Raw genomic sequence first — 15528 nt, forward strand, 5'->3', positions numbered from 1 at the left:
CATTGCCCCGCCCCAGGGGACCCCAACTTCCTCACAGCACCTCACCCCAGGAGAGCTTGGTAGTCCAAGTCTCCACTTCCCACGTACATCCTGGTACATTACCGACTGCACCTCTAGACTGGGAATCCAAAAGGCTGCACACTTTAGGGAAGAAGATGTTTTCTTCCACCAGCCTGGAACTGTAGTCCATGAACACTGAATGCCTTTTGAGCTGTTATTCCCATGCTCTGTGGGTTACGGATGTGCAGGAGCTACCAACAGTCCCAGAGTAAGCCCAGGTCATACTCTCCCAGGCTGTTGCCGACGGGAGGGACGCAGCTCAGTTCATAATAAGATGTGGACTGGACAGTACTGACTCACTGGGCAGAGCGGTTTCGTCAACTGGCCTTTTGGCACCACGCCTGGTTGAGGACAACTGGTGTTTTTGTGAATGTGCAAGCATCGCTTATGGACATACCATGTGATGGCTCCCGTCTCTTCGGAGACAAGTCAGATTTAGCGCTGGGTTTCTTTAAGGACAGCAGGGCTACGGACAGGTCCTTGGGCCTTTCCATTGCCCCTTGCAACCCCTAATCTGCCTCTAGTCTATACCCACCCAGTGACCGCGGCACATAAGCTTCCCAGCTGTCGTGTAGCGATGACGCCATACCCACAGACCTTGTGGGTCAGGTAGCCAGAGCTTAAATTAACCTGTACTTAACCCTGTGATAGTTTGGAACTGAAGCAGTCAGGCTTAACTAAGAGGCAAATTGTATTTATGCAGCACACAAACAGTTACAAGGTGAAAACACAGCACAAGAAGATTCCCACACTAGTTTAGAAAAAAAGAGTAAATATTAATAAATTATTTGACTCCAAAACAACAAAAATCCAATCAGTAGAACCTAAGTTATGAAATTTTAAAGTGAAAAATAGTGCCTAAAAGATCAATGCGCGAACCGCAAACATCTAGCTGTGTGAGATCGGGGCAACGTCAAAAATTATAGCCGACTGCGATGGAGGGTGGCTCAAATATACAAAATTGATTGGGTCCAGTCTCTTATCTTGGACTAATTTTTGTAGAAAGTGTCTGAGAATGTACATTTCAGTGGGGCAAGGCAGCCTTCAGTGTCCAAGGAGGAGGTGTCGTTGTTGGTGAGCCACTGTACGAGATTGCGGTGAAGGTTTCTCTATTTGGACTTGGTCTCTTTTTTGGAAGTTGAAGATCTCCAGTTGAACGAAGCTGCAGGCTGTAGCCTATGAGAGCTCTACGAGGCCAAATATCCCTTCTGTGAGGAGCTGCTGAACAGAATTTGCTGTTGTGGAGAAGAATGTAGCCGGTAATACTGCAAATTCAGGTCGACTAGTGATGCACCTTAGGCGGATCGGCAAGCACGTAGGGTTTTTTGGGCTGAAAATGTTTTAAGTCCCAAGTTTTGTATTTGAGCTATCTGGGCATCCTTAGCACCACGTCCTAGGGACCAGGTCTGGAGAGGACTCACTCAGGCTGGGTCCTGGTGCAGGTTCAAGATGGTTTGAACATTTTCTGCCCCTGAGGCTCTGATCAGGAGGCCAGCCAACAAGCCCTTGTTGTCTCTCTGGTAGTCCTTGGTTCAAACAGAAAAGCAAGTCTCAAGCAGCAGGGCAGTTCTCTGAGGACACAGAGGGCAGGCTACAGGCAAAAGGGAAGTCCTCTGAAGTATACGGCATGCCTAAGGTAGCAGGGCAGTCCTCTGAGAGTCCTCCACAGGTTCTTAAGTGAACTAAAGAGTAGGCCTGAGGGGCCCAATTTTATACTTGGTGCCAGCTTTGAAGTAGAAGAAACTTCTAGAGTTTTCCCCTCAGAGAAATGTCGGGAATTTCCATCTTCCCTGCCAGGGCCAGACTGGGAATGCAAAGCAACACTGGCAATTTTGTCTTACTGCCCTCAGGGGGGGGGGGAGTTTAAAGCACTGCTGCTTTTGTTACTGGGGGGGCGATATTGCAGCACAGCTGCAAAACTGACCCCCAGCAACAAAACCAGCCCCCACACTGTAAAAACCTCCCCCCACCCTTTCTGTCTCCCGGGAAACACCCTATTCCTGTTACGGCCAGTCTGGCCCTGCTCCCTGCCCTGGTGCCAGGATTTCTGGAGTCACAACAAGCTAATGTGAAGTTCTTTGTGTGTGAGCTGAGGCAGTGTCTTTGAAGTGCAAGAGGTGCTGTGCATAGTTCCGCCCCTGCCATCCTATCAGGATGGCCCATCCTGCCAACATCCAGTCCCCCTATTGTGTGACTGTCTGGGTGGAAGACACAAAGGCCAGCTGCCAACTACACCTAGTCATGTGACCCTGGCAACAATCTGAAGGCACCAAATGGTTAGGACAAGAAAATAACAACTTTCTAGAAGTCGCATTTTCAGAATTGTAACTTAAAATCTGAGTTATCCATGAAAGAGGATTTTAAATCTCAATTCCTTCGACATCAAACATGATATTTTCACCTGCTCCCAAAAAAAAGTTATAATTTCTCAAATGTAATAAGGCAACCCAATGTTATCCTATGGTTGAGGTAAGCCTCACAGTAGTGAAAAACCAATTTGTGAGTTTTTAACGATCAAGGGATGTAAAACCAAAAAGTAAAAGTCCAACTTTTTAAATACAGTACACCCTACCCTATGGGCTGTTTAGAGCCCACCCAAGGGGTGACTTTTATATATTAAAAAGGCTTGGCAAAAGATTTGCAAAGTTCAATTGGCAGTTTAAAATTGCATACAGTCTGCAATGGCAGGCCTAAGACATGCGTTAAGGGGCGGCTTAAATGGGTGGCACAATAAGTGCTGCAGGCCCACTAGTAACGTCTAATTTACATGCCCTCTGTGCATGTTGTACCACATTACTATGGACTTATAGATAAATTGAATGTGCCAATGTGGTGTAATCCAATTTTGCCACTTTTTAGAGAGTGAGCACAAGCACTTCAGCACTGGTTAGCAGTCGTAAACTGCACAGAGTCCTAAGGTCAACAAAAATGAATTCAACAAAACAGGAGAAAAGGCAAAATGTTTGCAGAAAGGGCCAAGTCCAACGCTCCACCACCACTATTCCCTCTGTGGTCATCCCAAACTCTCATGGATGTATCCAGGTTGAAAACTTGTACACATCACTTATAGTTTGAAATTAAATAGGTCTTTCCAGTACTGTAGTTGTGTCTGCTTTTTTATGAGAATTTCGGGTGGAGTCTAGAGCAAGCCCTAGCATCCCACCCTCCCATAAAGCCTTTAACCTTTTTATTGCCTGGCAATTGATAGCTCTGCTGATAGGTGAGGATTCATAAAGCCATAGGATGGTTGTTTCAAGATGTTCCTCCTACAGTATAACTTTCTCAGTGAAGGACTTTGCATTAAGTAATCTGTTGTGTCACAGTTTCTCAATAAAGTGCTACGGTGCAAAGAAAATACTAGATGAGATTCTTACACCTGGCTTTGAACAGATGTATTTTTAACCTACGCACTGGCTTTCTCAGAATCATTGTCACTACGTAATTAGTTGCTCTAGTCCAGGTTTTCGCTTTGCATTCTGGGATGCCTAGGTCTGTGTTTTTTTACGGGACCACAAGTCCCAGAATGCAATGATAAACGTGGAATGGAGCAGCTAGTCACGCATGGTCCTGGGTATTGAGATGAGGCTGACATTTTCTGTACGTCATCGAGTTGCATCTGCTTTGTGTTACATGCTGAAGTCCTTTTTGCAAACAAGAAATCCAAAAAGATTCTTTGGCTGTTCGATATAAAGCCACGTTTCCCTGGACTTTCTGTGCCGGCGGATTAAACGATTACCTGGCTGAATCATGGAAGCCAACCTGAGTGCGCCTGCACTGTGCAAGCTTCCTTGACAGTAAGACTGTGGTTGCGCCCAGAGAAACGTACACATTCTGCCTGTCTCGGGTTTCTCCAAGTACGTGCCAAATGTATTAAATGCTAATACAGCGGTTCGTAGCAGCGGGCCCCATCCTAGCTTGATGGGCCGATGATGGCTTTCACCTGTTGGCCCAGGCCCGCTGGAGCCAAGCTAAGCAGTGGCAAAGAAGCATTGTCTGGAGTTTTCCAGAGCTTTGGCAACGCGCCAGTGTCAACACACATACTTTTAAGTGTCTGAACAGGTTTCTGCTGGAGAGGCTTGCTTATGCTTCCATGAGCGGAACAGCCGAATATTCAGGGACATGTTTATTTTTGATTGTGTGGCCTGTTAGATGCATATGAAGTTATCCTCAGCGGTATCTCTTAAAACCATGAGTGCACTTGCAAACTGAGGCATCTGTGCGTTTGAGGTGGAAAATATGGTGTTTGAAACTTGACTTTCTGTTATCACTTGTAGCTTAGATGTGGTTTTCCTTCTCAGTGAAATTGGCCAGAACGGTGGAATTAAAATTGAGGACAAAAGTTGATTGAGTTGCAGAATAGCCGTGTCACCACAATCATTCACCTCTGGGCCGTAGTTAATACTCGCCTTCTGCGGAACCCGAAAACATCCCAGTATGGGGGGAAGGTGGCGACGGCACAGGCTGCTAGCACGTCTCTCCCACAACCCACCTATCTTTGGTTCGATACACTTTCTACAGCAGCAGTATAGAAAATGGATCATCTTCCATGCCGACCTAGCCATCGCCCTTACAACTTTTTTTTCTGTCTATAACTCCTTGTGACCATGTCGGCCACACAGTCTAGCTCAGTGGTCTTGAAACTTTTTAATGCTACACCACCCAGTCGAAAAAAAAATCATCGCCCCCCCTTCATAATTTTTCGCAGTTATTCTACAAAATTGGCAATGTTTAAATACGTCTAGACTTATTTAAACATTGCAGTTAAGCTGTTACCATTTTACAAATGCAATCAAATACATGATTGCCAAACATACTATTCTGGTCAGATAAGCCTTGCTAACATGTAAAAGTATCCACAGTGTGATTATTAGAAATGGAGGTTTAGAAGAAAATGTAGCGTTGCTTCTCTTTTGACACAGTCTCCCAGTCAGGATATAAATAACAAAAGATGATAGTGATGGCCTATTACAGACCGGCGTACTGCCGCTCAATTTTTTAGCTTAAAACAAAGCACTGTTTCAGCATAATGCTTCTTTTGGCCAAAGCCTGGCCCACCCCCCCTGACTCCCCCACCCACCCCCTGATCACTTGAGGCCCCCCAGTTTGAAGACTCCTGGTCTAGCTCCATCTACAGCCTGTGCCATGGCTTTGCAGTGGTACTCACTGTACCCACAGTGATGTTACATGAAGGCCTAAACTCATATACCCATGCACTACTAAATCATATACACAATATAGTACCTACCCTTAGAGGACATTTTCAGGATATTGCAAGTTACACTGGAACCCATGGAGCCGAGCTACAGTACGCGTTCCATTACACGGCCACAGAAATTTAAAGTAACTTTAAATATCTTGCTGGTAATTTCAGAGGACCAGTTAAAATAGGACTTGGATCCAGGTGTGACATTTAAAAGAAGGGAAAAAAAGAAATTTGACTAAATGTACCCTATGGAAAGAACAAGTGAAATTCTTCTGGTTGCATAAAATACTATTTAAAACCAATAAATACCATTATAACCTACAACCAGTTGCGAGGCGTAAATTAAAAACAAGCATTGGCATAGTTATGCAGCACAATATCCTTGGTGCAACAACATTAACAGTTGCATGGTTAAACACTTATAAGGCCCCAAAAGCGAGACCTATTGGCTATGCCAATGCTTTTTTTTTTTTTTTTTTTTTGAAAGGACAAGCAGTGCTATCAGGCTCCGGCTGCCACTTAGAGGTAGAGAGAGAGAGGTGGGTAGAGAGAGAGAGAGGTAGAGAGAGGTAGAGAGAGGTAGAGAGAGAGAGAGAGAGAGAGAGAGAGAGAGAGAGAGAGAGAGAGAGAGCTATAGAGGTAGAGGGATAGTGGATTCTACAAGTAAAGAAGCGCCATGTGAGAATCACTGCATGTAGAAATCGCTTCACAATAAGTAGGTCCACTAATGATTGAGGAAGTGAAATCAATATGCGTTAATTATGGGCCATAAAGAAGTAAGAATTAAAATTCACCATATCAAGCTCAATGCACGTAAATATGGGCCACCGTGAAGGAAGAAAAGCCAAATGAGCATCAAGAATGTGCCATTATGTAGAAAATAGGCTCACTGTAGCCAAAGAAATTGGGCAAAAGCCAAGATATGACTCCCAAGTTCTATGGACGCATAAAAACGTAGACAAAAAAGTAAGTATATGTGAATCATTCTGAATACAGAAACGGAAGCAATTTTGTCACCTGTTATTTGTTTGCCTGTTTGAACTACCCGTTTTTATTTGAATACTATAGAAGAGATTCATACCCAAATTTCATGTTTGAATGCACCCATCACAAGCATACAATCTCTTAAAGGCAGATGCACCTAAGAGGAATATTGGACACTACAACTTTTGCAACTGATTGTGGGGGTCCTAGGATAATGAAAGCAAGCAAACTAAACAGAAAAAAAAACACCCAAGGTCAAAGAAATGCCAATCCTTACAAACCAAAAATGGTAAATTACACCCTGCAGAAGTGTGCGCATTTATTAGGCAAGCATATCAGCCCACTTAGAATGATACATACATGTATGAAGAGTGATAACCAGTTGATATGCTTCCCGTGGAAGGGAAATGTAATGCCCCTAAATCAATGTATAGAGGTCTACATCTTGGTGCATTATGATGCTTTCACAGCAAATATAAAATGAAAATTGAGAGTGCTTTAGAAACCCAGAGATGAAAGGGCATAGTACACAATTACTGCAGAACTAGGTCATTAATGTTTTAGAAAAGGGTATTTAAATATGAACATATGGATTCAATCAACACATATTAATCAATGAATCTAGGACAAGGGACACTGCATAATTCACTCAAAAAGGCACTGAACTGCACGTGTTGTCTTGATTTAACTTAATTAAACAACTTCATTTAAAAACACCATCATAATACTATTGTGCACAGTCAAAGTCAAAGATAGCTTTATTCGATTTCATGATTAAAATCATGAAAGCACAAAAATTACATACAATTCAAACGCAGTAATAAAAATCAAGATACATGAAGAATTTTAAATACAGCATAATGGGGAAATCTAAATCCAAATGTAATCAAAATTAATTCATAGATAATCTACATCGAATTGCGAATTTTAAAAAATTTGATACAGCGTTAATAGTCATTTCATCTTCTAATAGCAGCATCTTCAGATAAGCAGGTCTACACTGCCTCATACCCCAAGTCTTAAGGAGGGGGATCAAATATCTCTTTCTCCCCATTCGTAAAATTTTCAAAACAAGAGACAATGTATTGATGATTGTAGAGAAAGATCATCACAGGGACAATTTGGAAGACTTCATGACCAATCGTTACTATCTGGGAGGGTTAACAACCTGTAATAGGTACCAGTTCTCAACCTAGCTAATAACATTCTATTATAGCTGGGATACTCAGAAGATAAATATAGTTGTAACCCAGGACCTTGCACAAATAACTGATGTTGTATTACGGATATCTTGGTCCTCTCCTCAAGCCACCGTTTATTCTCCAGGAAGGCAAGACAACTTATTTTAAAAGCTTTTCTGGAGATCGTGGATAGCGAGGAGGGAGTGTTATAGAAAGTTGGATGTCCCATGTTGATAATGAATTCCTTAACATACCAAATCCATTGAATATTTTTCGAGCTCTCTAATTTTATACAGTCTGATAAGATTGCTCTATTAAGGCCAGCTGCCTCAGAGGTCCATATCTTGTGCCATAGCAAAAGTGGACTAATTTTTATTAAGTCAGATATGTGAACTAAATCTAGTTCCTTATGGCAAATGTATGTAAATGTCGAGTTGGGGACCGCTAACAATTAGCGCAGGAAACAATTTTCCTTAGCTTGAATTACCCGAGAGTCTGCGACACCCCAAATCCCGGCCCCGTATGTGGCAGTTGACACACATTTGGCCTTATAAATATCCATTAATATGCGAACAGGCCTACCTCCCAGTTTATTGGCAAACTGTTTTATGGCGCCTAATGCACGAGCAAATGCAAGGTTCCTTGTATTAACCGCAGTTGCCCAGGTTTCCTTTTTATTAAAAACAATCCCCAGGTATGAAAAAGTGCTAGTTAACCCTATCTTAGACTTATCTATAAAAATACTACAGGGGAGTTTCGTCTTTGATGAGCAGCACATGGTAAAAGTTTTCCCAATATTAATTTTTAGGCCCCTAGAGCTCATAAAAAAAGAAAAACTTGTAACCGCCTTTTGAAGGCCTACTTGGGTTCTAGCCATGATGACCGCGTCATCCGCGTATAATAAAATAGGAGCTGCCGCGCCATCTATTTGAGGATAATCTAAATTTAATTTTGATAAAAATTCTGCCACGCCATTTATATATAGGTTAAAAAGAAAAGGTGCCAAGATACAGCCATGGCGAACACCTTTCCTTATTGGGAATTTATTAGAGCATTCACCTCTTCTGCCGAAACGTACCCTTGCCCCTGCCCCTCTATATAGTTCTTTAATAAAATTGAGAATATTTAAATCTATTCCAAGACCAGTCAAAGTATCCCATAACATCTCGTGACTCAGACAATCGAACGCTGAGCTGAGGCCAACAAAAGTCATAAAAAGGTTACCCTTCTTTGCCACCGTATATTTGGCAATTATTATGGCCAAATTTAAACCTTGTTCTACGGTGCCCAGACCTGACTTAAAACCATACTGGAATTTTGAGAGGACATCACTGTCCTCTGCCCATAGTTGCAGTCTATTTAAAATAATTCTGCCAGTCACTTTCATCAGGGAATCAAGAAGCGATATAGGCCTATAACATTTGGGATCATTTCGATCTCCCTTTTTAAAAATTGGAACTACAATCGCTTCCTGCCAAGTGAGTGGAAATCCCTTTTCATTAAAACTATTTAATACATTTGTCAATAATGGGGCCCATAAAGAAATGTTACCCTTGTATATATCTATGGGGATCCCATCAGGCCCTGATGCTTTATTGTTTGAACTTTCCAGTAAAGCTATTTCCACTTCGGAGACAGAAAAGAAAATCTCCAAAGGGAATGAAACAAGGGGGAAGGGTTCGCTCGCTACCTGCTGAATTTGGGGATTACAATCTATAGTAATCAAATCATCACATTTATAGAGTTCAGTAAAGTAATCCACCCAGACTGATTCTTCAATAGCAAGTTCAACCAAGTCGGATTTCCTATCAATAAAAAAAGGAGCGTTGACAGCTCTCCAAAATGCAGTGTTATCTCTCGAAGAGCTTGCTTTTACTAATGTTGTCCACACATTCTCTTTCAGCTCCGATTTCCGTTTGTGCAGTGAGATTTTATAAGCTGCTCTAGCGGCTCTGATGTCTTGCAGATTTTTCGGTATTTTTTTTTAAGGTCTGCATTAGGTTGGAATGGGCTTTAGTACACTCTGAATTAAACCAGCCCCTCTCCTTATGACTCACCCCCTCCCGCGGTGTTCCTATTAATTTGTTGCCGATAAATGATGTAATCTTCTGAAAGGCACTAATAGTCATACCTGGGTCGGGGTGTTCCTCTAAGCAAATCATAAAATTATTAAATTGATCTGTTACCAAGCTCTGCAGAAAAGCAATAGGGTCAACCCTGTTCCATTTTATCGCATAGCCATTAAGTTTTTTCAATGAAATAGCATGGCGATACAAATTCTCAGCTACATTAGAAGCAGTTTTGACACTCATCCCAAAGTTAAAAATTGAGGTAATTGGAAAGTGGTCACTCATCGCATTATCCGAAATACTATACGAAAGGAAATCATGATGATAACTGGTGGTGACCAATGTGTAATCTATAACCAATAAAAGTCCACGCCCATTAAAGGTGGGTTGAAAATTAACTTGGGGAGTACATAATTCATTGGCAAAGCTCAGGTTACACTCAAAAATCAAACTATTAACCAAATTTCCCAGCATGGAATGCTCAAAGTGGGTGCATGGGTCACCAGTTAAATTAACCATACCGCATATGCCCAGATTACTATAAGGGCACAGATGGCAGTTAAAGTCACCCGTTAGTATAATACACACGTCATTATGCTCTGAGCCTATCCCATGGCGCAAAGAGTTATTTAGTTCTTCCAACACTCTTTTCTGATCTTCCTTTGGAATATTGTTATACAGATTGACTAGAGTGATATAACGATTTCCTCCCACCTTTAAAGAAAGAAGCTGATAAAAATGTTTTCCCCCAGTAGTCTGATACTTTACATCCAAATTAACAGTGTTGCAGATATATGTTGAAAGACCACCCGAACATCTACCCCTCCTTGACTGGGTTGCAGTGGAGAAGTACGTACGATACCCTTGGAGATGAGTTTCAAACTGATCCCAATACTCCTGAAAGCAAATAACATCATGTTTTTCAACTAAATCACAAAAAGTGGGGTCGTTTATCTTACTTGAAAGACCCGCTATATTCCAGGATAAGAGGGTCAACTTCCCCTTTTGAACATCTACAGGAATTTCCGAAACATGGGAATTATCAGCACAAGTGGCTATTTCTGCCAATGAGGGAAATATATCGGAGTCCCTCACAGCGGCGTTATCCAATTGATGGGAGGCTTGTTGACTTTTATATTCGGCACCAATGGATTTAAACACTGGGTGCTCTATTAAATCTAGCCCCTGACACAGGTTGCTAGAACCACCACAGTGATCGTGCCTCACTCTCCCAATCACGTGGAGTCAGTCAACCTGATCCAAACAGCTAAACCTATTGGTGGTTGGAATGCCGCTCCAGTTTTCCCTGGGGTTTTGTTCCCTGGAGAATTGCCTTCCCCATTCCCTACTAACCATTTCTCTCTCTCGGAAATCTACTCTAACCCAACTGCGGTCATAAGCTGACACAGGGGGAGGCCTAGGAGGATAAAAAAAGGAAAGTCGCTTGGTTTCAATACCTTCGTTGTTACTCTGGGTATTCCAGGAACAAATATGATCAACCGTACCCGGATCCTCAAAATTGACTAAAACACAATCTCCCTGGGTTGTTTTACTTCCAGGCCCCACCCAGGGGGCCCTGCGGACCATCAGAATCTTACTCGTCCTGCTAGGAGGTAATGGTCGATTCATATTTAACCAATATTGGACCTTGTTTTTTAGTGACCCAAAGGACTCCTCTGTACCCTCCTTCAATTCAGGAACCCCAGTCAGAACCACCAAGTAGGGAGTTACTTCCGGGGGCAAATTAATAGCTAATTTCGTTGATGTGCATTCCCAATTATGGTCCCTATGCATATTAGCCTCCTGTATGTTATAAACTGTGGGGTTAATAATATTTTCTAATGGCTTTTTCAGTACCAAGGTAGGGACCGTCGTATTTGCATTGTCAGTTGGGACTAATGGTTTGACTGTCAAGGGCCCCTCTAGTTTATTATTTATAGTGCTTGAATTGGTATTCCCAGCCTTATAATCCTCCAGTTTTTCCGAAACCTTGAGGGAGGCGGTCAGATCCGTTAACTGTTTTTCAATCCATCTCAGCCTAATTTCTAGGGGGGAAAGATAATTTTTAAAAAGCTCCCTCATGTACTCGAGAAGCTTATTATCAGTCTCGACAACTATAGTAGGGGACACCTCGGTGTTAACCAGATTCGAGGTTACACTTCTCGTATGTAGGTGAGTGGGAGTACAGTCACCTTTTGACTGCGCTTCCACCCGCACTTCATCTCTTAAAGGTAACCCACACAATCCTTTTTTCATAGGCACAGTGGATTTCTGACTTTTCTTGCTCTTCTTAACTTTCTTATCTTTTCTTTTCTTTATATTAATAGAAGTTTTTAAAGTGGCTTCCTCTCTCATCCCCCTCGTCTGTCTAATAGTTTGCACTTCTCCCGACGGTTCTAAATCTAGGGCCGGGGATCTCTCCAATTGCGAGATAGATATGCAATCAGAGACTGATGGTGACAAATCTATTACATTTGGGATAGTACAAAAATCTGCATGAACTAAAACAGGGACTATTTGTTTGTTATGTTGGTCTGGGGTTTTGGCTGTTGCAAAATGACCCATGGAGGAGCGTTTTGCTAGTGCTAGATCTTGAGATACCCTCCTTTCCATGAGTGCAATCCCTTGGTCAATAACAGAATTCGCCCTTACGATGAAATTATCCAATGGGCCAATTATACTAGGAGCGTCCAAAGCCGCCTTACTCCGACTCCCTCGTGTAGTCGCCATTAATGGTTAAAATAAGATAAAATAGTAACACTAACAAATACTTATATGATGTGGCATAAATCGATATCCACCCTGTTATGATACTACACGTTAGAGGGGTGGCCCGGTCCGGTCTTACTCGGTCTGGAATGGGCTAGAATGGGCCCGCCCTTGGCCCGGGCTTCGCCCGGCGCGCGACCCGCGCTACGGCCCAACACACTAAAATTATAGGTGGGGGAAGCACAAAGGGGAGTGTCCGGGAAGAGGCCGCAGCTGTTGGCAATGTTAGCGCTGCAGAGCCTCGCAGTCCCTCACGTCCAGAACAAACGCCAACAGAGTTCGCTGATAGAAAGATCCTCAGTCCCGAGCGGCTCCCGCGAAGCGGGGGGCGCGAGTCGCTATGTAGAGGCAGGCAGGCAAAAGGGGAGTGTCCGGGAAGATGCCGCAGCTGTTGGCAATGTTAGTGCTGCAGAGCCTTGCAGTCCCTCACGTCCAGAACAAACGCCCACAGTGTTCGCTCATAGAAAGATCCTCAGTCACGAGCGGCGCCCGCGAAGCGGGGGCCGCGAGTCGCTATGTAGAGGCAGGCAGGCAAAAGGGGAGTGTCCGGGAAGAGGCCGCAGCTGTTGGCAATGTTAGCGCTGCAGAGCCTCGCAGTCCCTCACGTCCAGAACAAACGCCAACAGAGTTCGCTGATAGAAAGATCCTCAGTCCCGAGCGGCTCCCGCGAAGCGGGGGGCGCGAGTCGCTATGTAGAGGCAGGCAGGCAAAAGGGGAGTGTCCGGGAAGATGCCGCAGCTGTTGGCAATGTTAGTGCTGCAGAGCCTTGCAGTCCCTCACGTCCAGAACAAACGCCCACAGTGTTCGCTCATAGAAAGATCCTCAGTCACGAGCGGCGCCCGCGAAGCGGGGGCCGCGAGTCGCTATGTAGAGGCAGGCAGGCAAAAGGGGAGTGTCCGGGAAGAGGCCGCAGCTGTTGGCAATGTTAGCGCTGCAGAGCCTCGCAGTCCCTCACGCCCAGAACAAACGCCCACAGAGTTCGCTGATAGAAAGATCCTCAGTCACGAGCGGCTCCCGCGAAGCGGGGGCCGCGAGTCACTATGTAGAGGCAGGCAGGCAAAAGGGGAGTGTCCGGGAAGAGGCCGCAGCTGTTGGCAATGTTAGCGCTTCAGAGCCTCGCAGTCCCTCACGTCCAGAACAAACGCCCACAGAGTTCGCTGATAGAAAGATCCTCAGTCACGAGCGGCTCCCGCGAAGCGGGGGGCGCGAGTCGCTATGTAGAGGCAGGCAGGCAAAAGGGGAGTGTCCGGGAAGAGGCCGCAGCTGTTGGCAATGTTAGCGCTGCAGAGCCTAGCAGTCCCTCATGCCCAGAACAAACGCCCACAGAGTTCGCTGATAGAAAGATCCTCAGTCACGAGCGGCGCCCGCGAAGCGGGGGCCGCGAGTCTCTATGTAGAGGCAGGCAGGCAAAAGGGGAGTGTCCGGGAAGAGGCCGTAGCTGTTGGCAATGTTAGCGCTGCAGAGCCTCGCAGTCCCTCACGCCCAGAACAAACGCCCACAGAGTTCGCTGATAGAAAGATCCTCAGTCACGAGCGGCTCCCGCGAAGCGGGGGCCGCGAGTCGCTATGTAGAGGCAGGCAGGCAAAAGGGGAGTGTCCGGGAAGAGGCCGCAGCTGTTGGCAATGTTAGCGCTGCAGAGCCTCGCAGTCCCTCACACCCAGAACAAACGCCCACAGAGTTCGCGGATAGAAAGATCCTCAGTCACGAGCGGCGCCCCGATCAGTCAAATTAAAAGAAGCTTTACTCTTGAGGGATGGTTTATCCTGCGTGAGAATTCCTGGCCAAAACCTGTTGCTCGCTGTCCAATGTTTGTGTATATTTTCACAAAATTACATGCTGTATAACAATGACATTTTGAAAAACGCCTTCCAATTATCAAAATCGATGCTTGACTACAATTATTTCAAACAAAGTGGTCAAAAAATGAATATATATATATATATATATATATATATGTAAATACTGGGGGCGTATTGCATCACAATAAAATGTCACCTTTCTTGCAGAATGAGACAGGCTCGTTCACATTTTGTCGCTTTGACGTGTGAGAAACAGTATGTATTTAGGTTGCAACGCGAAGCAGTGAACAAGTTGTTTAGGAGATGGCATGTCACTTTTGGGGTGTAAGGCGCCTCATCTTCGCACAGCGTTACGTGTTCGTAGTTTACTTGCTAAGGTGACAGGGTGAACTAACTGTTCGTCACACAAGTAACTGCTGAAAATCAAATAACCTGCCAGCTATTTGAGGAACCAACACCTTGCGCCCTTCCACTCTCGACCTTGCGCCAAACTGCCCCCTGGACAATACAGGAGTTTGTGGCTCTGCTAAATTAAGGCGATGTGTCTGCAGTGCTCGAGGACTTGGGCAGACAAGGCACCGCAATGTTATTGCAGGATACAAAGGCTCATCAGAGTCAACCCTCAGACAGGCAATGTTTTCAAGCAACGCCAGCCCACCTGCCACACCCCCTACTCTCTCCCTCCACTCGGGCATAATCAGTGGAAATTAACGATCAACAGCCGCTCACCCCAAAATAAAAAAGAAAGGCTCATTGTCAGTCGAGGGGTGGTCTGAAACTGCAACAGCAACCCAAGGGGATTTCAGTCACTTGTTCGGTGCATGTTTATTTGGAACATTTCATGGTGTGTTACACTGGATGTCCCACGTTACTGTGGTGTATGCAAATGCGTATTAATGGCCAGTACCCAGATAAGCAAACACCGCTGGGAGTGATATTGCAGGAGGAGTGAGAAAACAAACCATCCTCACAATAAAACAAGGGCCTGCACAGCAAGACTCGAAAAATGTGAAAATGCCAGCGATGGGAGGCGACTGCCCGTTTTAGACCTGGAGGGTGGAGACAAAATCTGTTTAAGTGACAGGAGCAGACAAGCATTGGCCGCGCGGCCGTGAAAGTGACGCATCCGCTAAAGTGAAAGTGATCGCAATGCACTTAATGACCCGTGAAGGAGAAAAAACAGATGGTGGCTGCGCACGTGCACTCGCGCATAACCGCAAGCTTGAGGCCAGCAAAAGCCTGTGGCAGCACTTTCAAAACCCACTTACTAAATGTCTCGCAGAGCAGCGCATGCGCTGGCTCAGGCGAGAACTAATGAGCTAAATTCTTCTCCATAGCAGCCTAGTGGGAGACCAAAGAACAACGTGCCAATAGACGGATTTAGTAAATACCGTTTGTATTGGATCTGGTGGTATTTTCACCAACTATCCTCATCGTGTGCATTTAGATGATCTTTATTCTTT

The 15528-nt window shown here is 44.6% G+C and overlaps 1 protein-coding gene across 3 annotated transcripts in view; it reads left to right on the plus strand.

The window, feature by feature from the left end:
- SCAPER (S-phase cyclin A associated protein in the ER) overlaps nucleotides 1–15528 on the plus strand; it is a 3109515-nt gene that overhangs the window by 1649239 nt on the left and 1444748 nt on the right. The window lies entirely within an intron of this gene.

This window comes from Triturus cristatus, chromosome 3_1 (genome assembly GCF_964204655.1).
Source record: "Triturus cristatus chromosome 3_1, aTriCri1.1, whole genome shotgun sequence".
Taxonomy (NCBI): Eukaryota; Metazoa; Chordata; class Amphibia; order Caudata; family Salamandridae; genus Triturus; species Triturus cristatus.